The following is a 9631-nucleotide window of genomic DNA, read 5'->3' on the forward strand; positions in this document are numbered from 1 at the left end:
TAATGGTACAAGACGCACAATCTGGCTAGTTCACGCCGTGTTGTGTGCTTTCACAATGTTTCAGCTATCACAGTTTCGTACTCGCATCAAAACAACACTATCTCGTTAGACTAAGTCGTTTTTGGTGGTTTCACGACGCTACCTAGCTTAAACTAACATAACCCAACCTAACCTAACCTTCACAATTCTATCGTTAGAAAACGTTTTACTCGCTACTTTACAATGCTTTCTGCAGCACTACGACGGTTTCATGCGCTTTCACAATAGATGTCACAGTTTCCGACTTGTATTGATGAAAACACTGCATCTATTTAGCTGACATTGCTTAATGCAGTTTTACAACACTTCGTAACTAAACCTAACCTAGCCTTCGCACTTCTAATAAACGCTCGGTTACACTGTTTCGCTCACAATTACAATATTTGCATGACCTCACAGTTTTTCACCAACTTAGAACAGTACAGAACGCTGTCTCGCTAAATGACATCGTTATTGAAGGTTTCACGATGCTTGCATGTGCTTTCACGAGAATATCACAATATAGCAGTTTCGCATTTGTAAAGGTACAAGACGCACTATCTTGCTAGTTCACGCCGTGTTGTGTGCTTTCACAATAGTTCAGCTATCACAGTTTCGTTCTCGCAACAAAACAACACTATCTCGTTAGACGAGGTCGTTTTTTGCGGTTTCACGACGCTACCTAGCTTAAACTAACATAACCCAACCTAACCTAACCTTCGCAATTCTATCGTTAGAAAACATTTTAATCGCTACTTTACAATGCTTTCTGCAACAATACTACCGTTTCATGCGCTTTCACAATAGATGTCACAGTTTCCGACTTGTATTGGTGAAAACACTGCATCTCAATAGCTGACATTGCTTAATGCAGTTTTACAACGCTTCATAACTTAACCTAACCTAACCTTCGCACTTCTATCTAATAAACGCTCTGTTACACTGTTTCGCTCACAATTACGATATTTGCATGACCTCACAGTTTTTCACCAACTTAGTACAGTACAGAACGCTGTATCTCGCTAAATGACATCGTTATTTAACGTTTCACGTTGCTTGCATGCGCTTTCACGAGAATATCACAATATACCAGGTTCGCAATTGTAACGGTACAAGACGCACTATCTGGCTAGTTCGCGCCGTGTTGTGTGCTTTCACAATGTTTCAGCTATCACAGTTTCGTACTCGCAACAAAACAACACTATCTCGTTAGACGAGGTCGTTTTTTGTGGTTTCACGACGCTACCTAGCTTAAACTAACATAACCCAACCTAACCTAACCTTCGCAATTCTATCGTTAGAAAACGTTTTACTCGCTATTTTACAATGCTTTCTGCAACATTACGACGGTTTCATGCGCTTTCACAATAGATGTCACAGTTTCTGAGTTGTATTGGTAAAAACACTGCATCTCAATAGCTGACATTGCTTATTGCAGTTTTACAACACTTCGTAACTTAACCTAACCTAGCCTTCGCACTTCTAATAAACGCTCTGTTACACTGTTTCGCTCACAATTACAATATTTGCATGACCTCACAGTTTTTCACCAACTTAGTACAGTACAGAACGCTGTATCTCGCCAAATGACATCGTTATTTAAGGTTTCACGTTGCTTGCATGCGCTTTCACGAGAATATCACAACATACCAGGTTCGCAATTGTAACGGTACAAGACGCAATATCTGGCTAGTTCGCGCCGTGTTGTGTGCTTTCACAATGTTTCAGCTATCACAGTTTCGTACTCGCAACAAAACAACACTATCTCGTTAGACTAAGTCGTTTTTGGTGGTCTCACGACGCTACCTAGCTTAAACTAACATAACCCAACCTAACCTAACCTTCGCAATTCTATCGTTAGAAAACGTTTTACTCGCTACTTTACAATGCTTTCTGCAACATTACGACAGTTTCGTGCCGTTTCACATTAGATATCGCAGTTTCCGACTTGTTATGGTGAAAAACACTGCATCTCAATAGCTGACGTTGCATAATGCAGTTTTACAACGCTTCATAACCTAACCTAACCTAACCTTCGCACTTCTATCTAATAAATGCTCTGTTACACTGTTTCGCTCACAATTATGATATTTGCGTGACCTCACAGTTTTTCACCAACTTAGTACAGTAGAGAACGTTGTATCTCGGTAAATGACATCGTTATTTAAGGTTTCATGATGCTTGCATGCGCTTTCACGAGAATATCACAATATAGCAGTTTCGCACTTGTAACGGTACAAGACGCACTATCTGGCTAGTTCACGCCGTGTTGTGTGCTTTCACAATATTTCAGCTATCACAGTTTCGTACTCGGAACAAAACAACACTATCTCGTTAGACGAGGTCATTTTTGGTGGTTTATCGACGCTACATAGCTTAAACTAACATAACCCAACCTAACCTAACCTTCGCAATTTTATCGTTAGAAAACATTTTACTCGCTACTTTACAATGCTTTCTGCAACATTTCGACGGTTTCATGCTCTTTCACATTAGATGTCGCAGTTTCCGACTTGTTATGGTGAAAAACACTGCATCTCAATAGCTGACATTGTTTAATGCGGTTTTACAACGCTTCATAACTTAACCTAACCTAACCTTCGCAATTCTATCTAATAAACGCTCTGTTACACTGTTTCGCTCACAATTACAATATTTGCATGACCTCACAGTTTTTCACTAACTTAGTACAGTAGAGAACGCTGTATTTCGCTAAATGACATCGTTATTTAAGGTTTCATGATGCTTGCATGCGCTTTCACGAGAATATCACAATATAGCAGTTTCGCACTTGTAACGGTACAAGACGCACTATCTGGCTAGTTCACGCCGTGTTGTGTACTTTCACAATATTTCAGCTATCACAGTTTCGTACTCGCAACAAAACAACACTATCTCGTTAGACGAGGTTGTTTTTTGTGGTTTCTCGACGCTACCTAGCTTAAACTAACATAACCCAACCTAACCTAACCTTCGCAATTCTATCGTTAGAAAGCGTTTTACTCGCTACTTTACAATGCTTTCTGCAACATTACTACCGTTTCATGCGCTTTCACAATAGATGTCACAGTTTCCGACTTGTATTGGTGAAAACACTGCATCTCAAAAGCTGACATTGCTTAATGCAGTTTTACAACGCTTCATAACTTAACCTAACCTAACCTTCGCACTTCTATCTAATGAACGCTCTGTTACACTGTTTCGCTCACAATTACAATATTTGCATGACCTCACAGTTTTTCACCAACTTAGTACAGTACAGAACGCTGTATCTCGCTAAATGACATCGTTATTTAAGGTTTCACGTTGCTTGCATGCGCTTTCACCAGAATATCACAATATAGCAGGTTCGCAATTGTAACGGTACAAGACGCACTATCTTCTTGGTTCACGCCGTGTTGTGTGCTTTCACAATAGTTCAGCTATCACAGTTTCGTACTCGCAACAAAACAACACTATCTCGCTAGATGAGGTCGTTTTTGGTGGTTTCACGACGCTACCTAGCTTAAACTAACATAACCCAACTTAACCTAACCTTCACAATTCTATCGTTAGAAAACGTTTTACTCGCTACTTTACAATGCTTTCTGCAACTTTACGATGGTTTCATGCGCTTTCACAATAGATGTCACACATTCCGACTTGTAATGGTGAAAAACAATGCATCTCAATAGCTAACATTGTTTAATGCGGTTTCATGATGCTTCAAGTCTTGACCTAACCTAACCCTCGCACTTGTACGTAAAAGGCTCTCTCACACTGTTTCGTTCACACTTAATATATTTGCATGAACTCACAGTTTTTCACTAACTTAGTACAGTACAGAACGCTGTATCTCGCTAAATGACATCGTTATTTAAGGTTTCACGTTGCTTGCATGCGCTTTCACGAGAATATTACAATATAGCAGGTTCGCAATTGTAACGGTACAAGACGCACAATCTGGCTAGTTCGCGCCGTTTTGTGTGCTTTCACAATGTTTCAGCTATCACAGTTTCGTACTCGCATCAAAACAACACTATCTCGTTAGACTAAGTCGTTTTTGGTGGTTTCACGACGCTACCTAGCTCAAACTAACATAACCCAACCTAACCTAACCTTCGCAATTCTATCGTTAGAAAACGTTTTACTCGCTACTTTACAATGCTTTCTGCAACATTACGACGGTCTCATGCGCTTTCACAATAGATGTCGCAGTTTCCGACTTGTAATGGTGAAAACACTGCATCTCAATAGCTGACATTGCTTAATGCAGTTTTACAAAGCTTCATAACTTGACCTAACCTAACCTTCGCACTTCTATCTAATAAACGCTCTCTTACACTGTTTCGCTCACAATTATGATATTTGCGTGACCTCACAGTTTTTCACCAACTTAGTACAGTAGAGAACGTTGTATCTCGCTAAATGACATCGTTATTTAAGGTTTCACGTTGCTTGCATGCGCTTTCACGAGAATATCACAATATAGCAGGTTCGCAATTGTAACGGTACAAGACGCACAATCTGGCGAGTTCGCGGGGTTTGTGTGCTTTCACAATGTTTCAGCTATCACAGTGTCGTACTCGCATCAAAAAAACACTATCTCGTTAGACTAAGTCGTTTTTGGTGGTTTCACGACGCTACCTAGCTTAAACTAACATAACCTAACCTAACCTAACCTTCACAAGTCTATCGTTAGAAAACGTTTTACTCGCTACTTTACAATGCTTTCTGCAGCATTACGACGGTTTCATGCGCTTTCACAATAGATGTCACAGTTGTCGAATTGTATTGATGAAAACACTGCATCTATATAGCTGACATTGCTTAATGCAGTTTTACAACACTTCGTAACTTAACCTAACCTAGCCTTCGCACTTCTAATAAACGCTCTGTTACACTTTTTCGCTCACAATTACAATATTTGCATGACCTCACAGTTTTTCACCAACTTAGTACAGTACAGAACGCTGTCTCGCTAAATGACATCGTTATTGAAGGTTTCACGATGCTTGCATGTGCTTTCACGAGAATATCACAATATAGCAGTTTCGCATTTGTAAAGGTACAAGACGCACTATCTTGCTGGTTCACGCCGTGTTGTGTGCTTTCACAATAGTTCAGCTATCACAGTTTCGTACTCGCAACAAAACAACACTATCTCGCTAGATGAGGTCGTTTTTGGTGGTTTCACGACGCTACCTAGCTTAAACTAACATAACCCAACTTAACCTAACCTTCACAATTCTATCGTTAGAAAACGTTTTACTCGCTACTTTACAATGCTTTCTGCAACTTTACGATGGTTTCATGCGCTTTCACAATAGATGTCACACATTCCGACTTGTAATGGTGAAAAACAATGCATCTCAATAGCTAACATTGTTTAATGCGGTTTCATGATGCTTCAAGTCTTGACCTAACCTAACCTTCGCACTTGTACGTAAAAGGCTCTCTCACACTGTTTCGTTCACACTTAATATATTTGCATGAACTCACAGTTTTTCACTAACTCAGTACAGTACAGAACGCTGTATCTCGCTAAATGACATCGTTATTTAAGGTTTCACGTTGCTTGCATGCGCTTTCACGAGAATATTACAATATAGCAGGTTCGCAATTGTAACGATACAAGACGCACAATCTGGCTAGTTCGCGCCGTTTTGTGTGCTTTCACAATGTTTCAGCTATCACAGTTTCGTACTCGCATCAAAACAACACTATCTCGTTAGACTAAGTCGTTTTTGGTGGTTTCACGACGCTACCTAGCTCAAACTAACATAACCCAACCTAACCTAACCTTCGCAATTCTATCGTTAGAAAACGTTTTACTCGCTACTTTACAATGCTTTCTGCAACATTACGACGGTCTCATGCGCTTTCACAATAGATGTCGCAGTTTCCGACTTGTAATGGTGAAAACACTGCATCTCAATAGCTGACATTGCTTAATGCAGTTTTACAAAGCTTCATAACTTGACCTAACCTAACCTTCGCACTTCTATCTAATAAACGCTCTCTTACACTGTTTCGCTCACAAATATGATATTTGCGTGACCTCACAGTTTTTCACCAACTTAGTACAGTAGAGAACGTTGTGTCTCGCTAAATGACATCGTTATTTAAGGTTTTGTGATGCTTGCATGCGCTTTCACGAGAATATCACAATATAGCAGTTTCGCACTTGTAACGGTACAAGACGCACTATCTAGCTAGTTCACGCCGTGTTGTGTGCTTTCACAATATTTCAGCTATCACAGTTTCGTACTCGCAACAAAACAACACTATCGTGTTAGACGAGGTAATTTTTGGTGGTTTATCGACGCTACCTAGCTTAAACTAACATAACCCAACCTAACCTAACCTTCGCAATTTTATCGTTAGAAAACATTTTACTCGCTACTTTACAATGCTTTCTGCATCATTTCGACGGTTTCATGCTCTTTCACATTAGATGTCGCAGTTTCCGACTTGTAATGGTGAAAACACTGCATCTCAATAGCTGACATTGCTTAATGCAGTTTTACAAAGCTTCATAACTTGACCTAACCTAACCTTCGCACTTCTATCTAATAAACGCTCTGTTACACTGTTTCGCTCACAATTACAATATTTGCATGACCTCACAGTTTTTCACCAACTTAGTACAGTACAGAACGCTGTCTCGCTAAACGACATCGTTATTTAAGGTTTCATGATGCTTGCATGCGCTTTCACGAGAATATCACAATATAGCAGTTTCGCACTTGTAACGGTACAAGACGCACTATCTGGCTAGTTCGCGCCGTGTTGTGTGCTTTCACAATATTTCAGCTATCACAGTTTCGTACTCGCAACAAAACAACACTATCTCGTAAGACTAAGTCGTTTTTGGTGGTTTCACGACGCTACCTAGCTTAAACTAACATAACCCAACCTAACCTAACCTTCGCAATTCTATCGTTAGAAAACGTTTTACTCGCTACTTTACAATGCTTTCTGCAACATTACGACGGTTTCATGCGCTTTCACAATAGATGTCGCAGTTTCCGACTTGTAATGGTGAAAACACTGCATCTCAATAGCTGACATTGCTTAATGCAGTTTTACAAAGCTTCATAACTTGACCTAACCTAACCTTCGCACTTCTATCTAATGAACGCTCTCTTACACTGTTTCGCTCACAATTATGATATTTGCGTGACCTCACAGTTTTTCACCAAATTAGTACAATACAGAACGCTGTATCTCGCTAAATGACATCGTTATTTAAGGTTTTGTGATGCTTGCATGCGCTTTCACGAGAATATCACAATATAGCAGGTTCGCAATTGTAACGGTACAAGACGCACAATCTGGCGAGTTCGCGGGGTTTGTGTGCTTTCACAATGTTTCAGCTATCACAGTGTCGTACTCGCATCAAAAAAACACTATCTCGTTAGACTAAGTCGTTTTTGGTGGTTTCACGACGCTACCTAGCTTAAACTAACATAACCTAACCTAACCTAACCTTCACAATTCTATCGTTAGAAAACGTTTTACTCGCTACTTTACAATGCTTTCTGCAGCATTACGACGGTTTCATGCGCTTTCACAATAGATGTCACAGTTGTCGACTTGTATTGATGAAAACACTGCATCTATATAGCTGACATTGCTTAATGCAGTTTTACAACACTTCCTAACTTAACCTAACCTAGCCTTCGCACTTCTAATAAACGCTCTGTTACACTGTTTCGCTCACAATTACAATATTTGCATGACCTCACAGTTTTTCACCAACTTAGTACAGTACAGAACGCTGTCTCGCTAAATGACATCGTTATTGAAGGTTTCACGATGCTTGCACGTGCTTTCACGAGAATATCACAATATAGCAGTTTCGCATTTGTAAAGGTACAAGACGCACTATCTTGCTAGTTCACGCCGTGTTGTGTGCTTTTACAATAGTTCAGCTATCACAGTTTCGTACTCACAACAAAACAACACTATCTCGCTAGATGAGGTCGTTTTTGGTGGTTTCACGACGCTACCTAGCTTAAACTAACATAACCCAACTTAACCTAACCTTCACAATTCTATCGTTAGAAAACGTTTTACTCGCTACTTTACAATGCTTTCTGCAACTTTACGATGGTTTCATGCGCTTTCACAATAGATGTCACACTTTCCGACTTGTAATGGTGAAAAACAATGCATCTCAATAACTAACATTGTTTAATGCGGTTTCATGATGCTTCAAGTCTTGACCTAACCTAACCTTCGCACTTGTACGTAAAAGGCTCTCTCACACTGTTTCGTTCACACTTAATATATTTGCATGAACTCGCAGTTTTTCACTAACTTAGTACAGTACAGAACGCTGTATCTCGCTAAATGACATCGTTATTTAAGGTTTCACGAGAATACCACAATATAGCAGTTTCGCACTTGTAACGGTACAAGACGCACTATTTGGCTAGTTCACGCCATGTTGTGTGCTTTCACAATATTTCAGCTATCACAGTTTCGTACTCGCAGCAATACAACACTATCTTGTTAGATGAGGTCGTTTTTGGCGGTTTCACGACGCTACCTAGCTTAAACTAACATAACCCAACCTAACCTAACCTTCACAATTCTATCGTTAGAAAACGTTTTACTCGCTACTTTACAATGCTTTCTGCAACATTATGACGGTTTCATGCGCTTTCACAATAGATGTCGCAGTTGCCGACTTGTAATGGTGAAAACACTGCATCTCAATAGCTGATATTGCTTAATGCAGTTTTACAACGCTTCATAACTTGACCTAACCTAACCTTCGCACATCTATCTAATAAACGCTCTGTTACACTGTTTCGCTCACAATTACGATATTTGCATGACCTCACAGTTTTTCACCAACTTAGTACAGTACAGAACGCTGTCTCGCTAAATGACATCGTTATTTAAGGTTTCATGATGCTTGCATGCGCTTTCACGAGAATATCACAATATAGCAGTTTCGCACTTGTAACGGTACAAGACGCACTATCTGGCTAGTTCGCGCCGTGTTGTGTGCTTTCACAATATTTCAGCTATCACAGTTTCGTACTCGCAACAAAACAACACTATCTCGTAAGACTAAGTCGTTTTTGGTGGTTTCACGACGCCACCTAGCTTAAACTAACATAACCCAACCTAACCTAACCTTCGCAATTCTATCGTTAGAAAACGTTTTACTCGCTACTTTACAATGCTTTCTGCAACATTACGACGGTTTCATGCGCTTTCACAATAGATGTCGCAGTTTCCGACTTGTAATGGTGAAAACACTGCATCTCAATAGCTGACAATGCTTAATGCAGTTTTACAAAGCTTCATAACTTGACCTAACCTAACCTTCGCACTTCTATCTAATAAACGCTCTCTTACACTGTTTCGCTCACAATTATGATATTTGCGTGACCTCACAGTTTTTCACCAACTTAGTACAATACAGAACGCTGTATCTCGCTAAATGACATCGTTATTTAAGGTTTTGTGATGCTTGCATGCGCTTTTACGAGAATATCACAATATAGCAGGTTCGCAATTGTAACGGTACAAGACGCACTATCTGGCTAGTTCGCGCCTTGTTGTGTGCTTTCACAATGTTTCAGCTATCACAGTTTCGTACTCGCAAGAAAAC

This window comes from Rhipicephalus microplus, unplaced genomic scaffold (assembly GCF_043290135.1).
Source record: "Rhipicephalus microplus isolate Deutch F79 unplaced genomic scaffold, USDA_Rmic scaffold_70, whole genome shotgun sequence".
Lineage (NCBI taxonomy): Eukaryota > Metazoa > Arthropoda > Arachnida > Ixodida > Ixodidae > Rhipicephalus > Rhipicephalus microplus.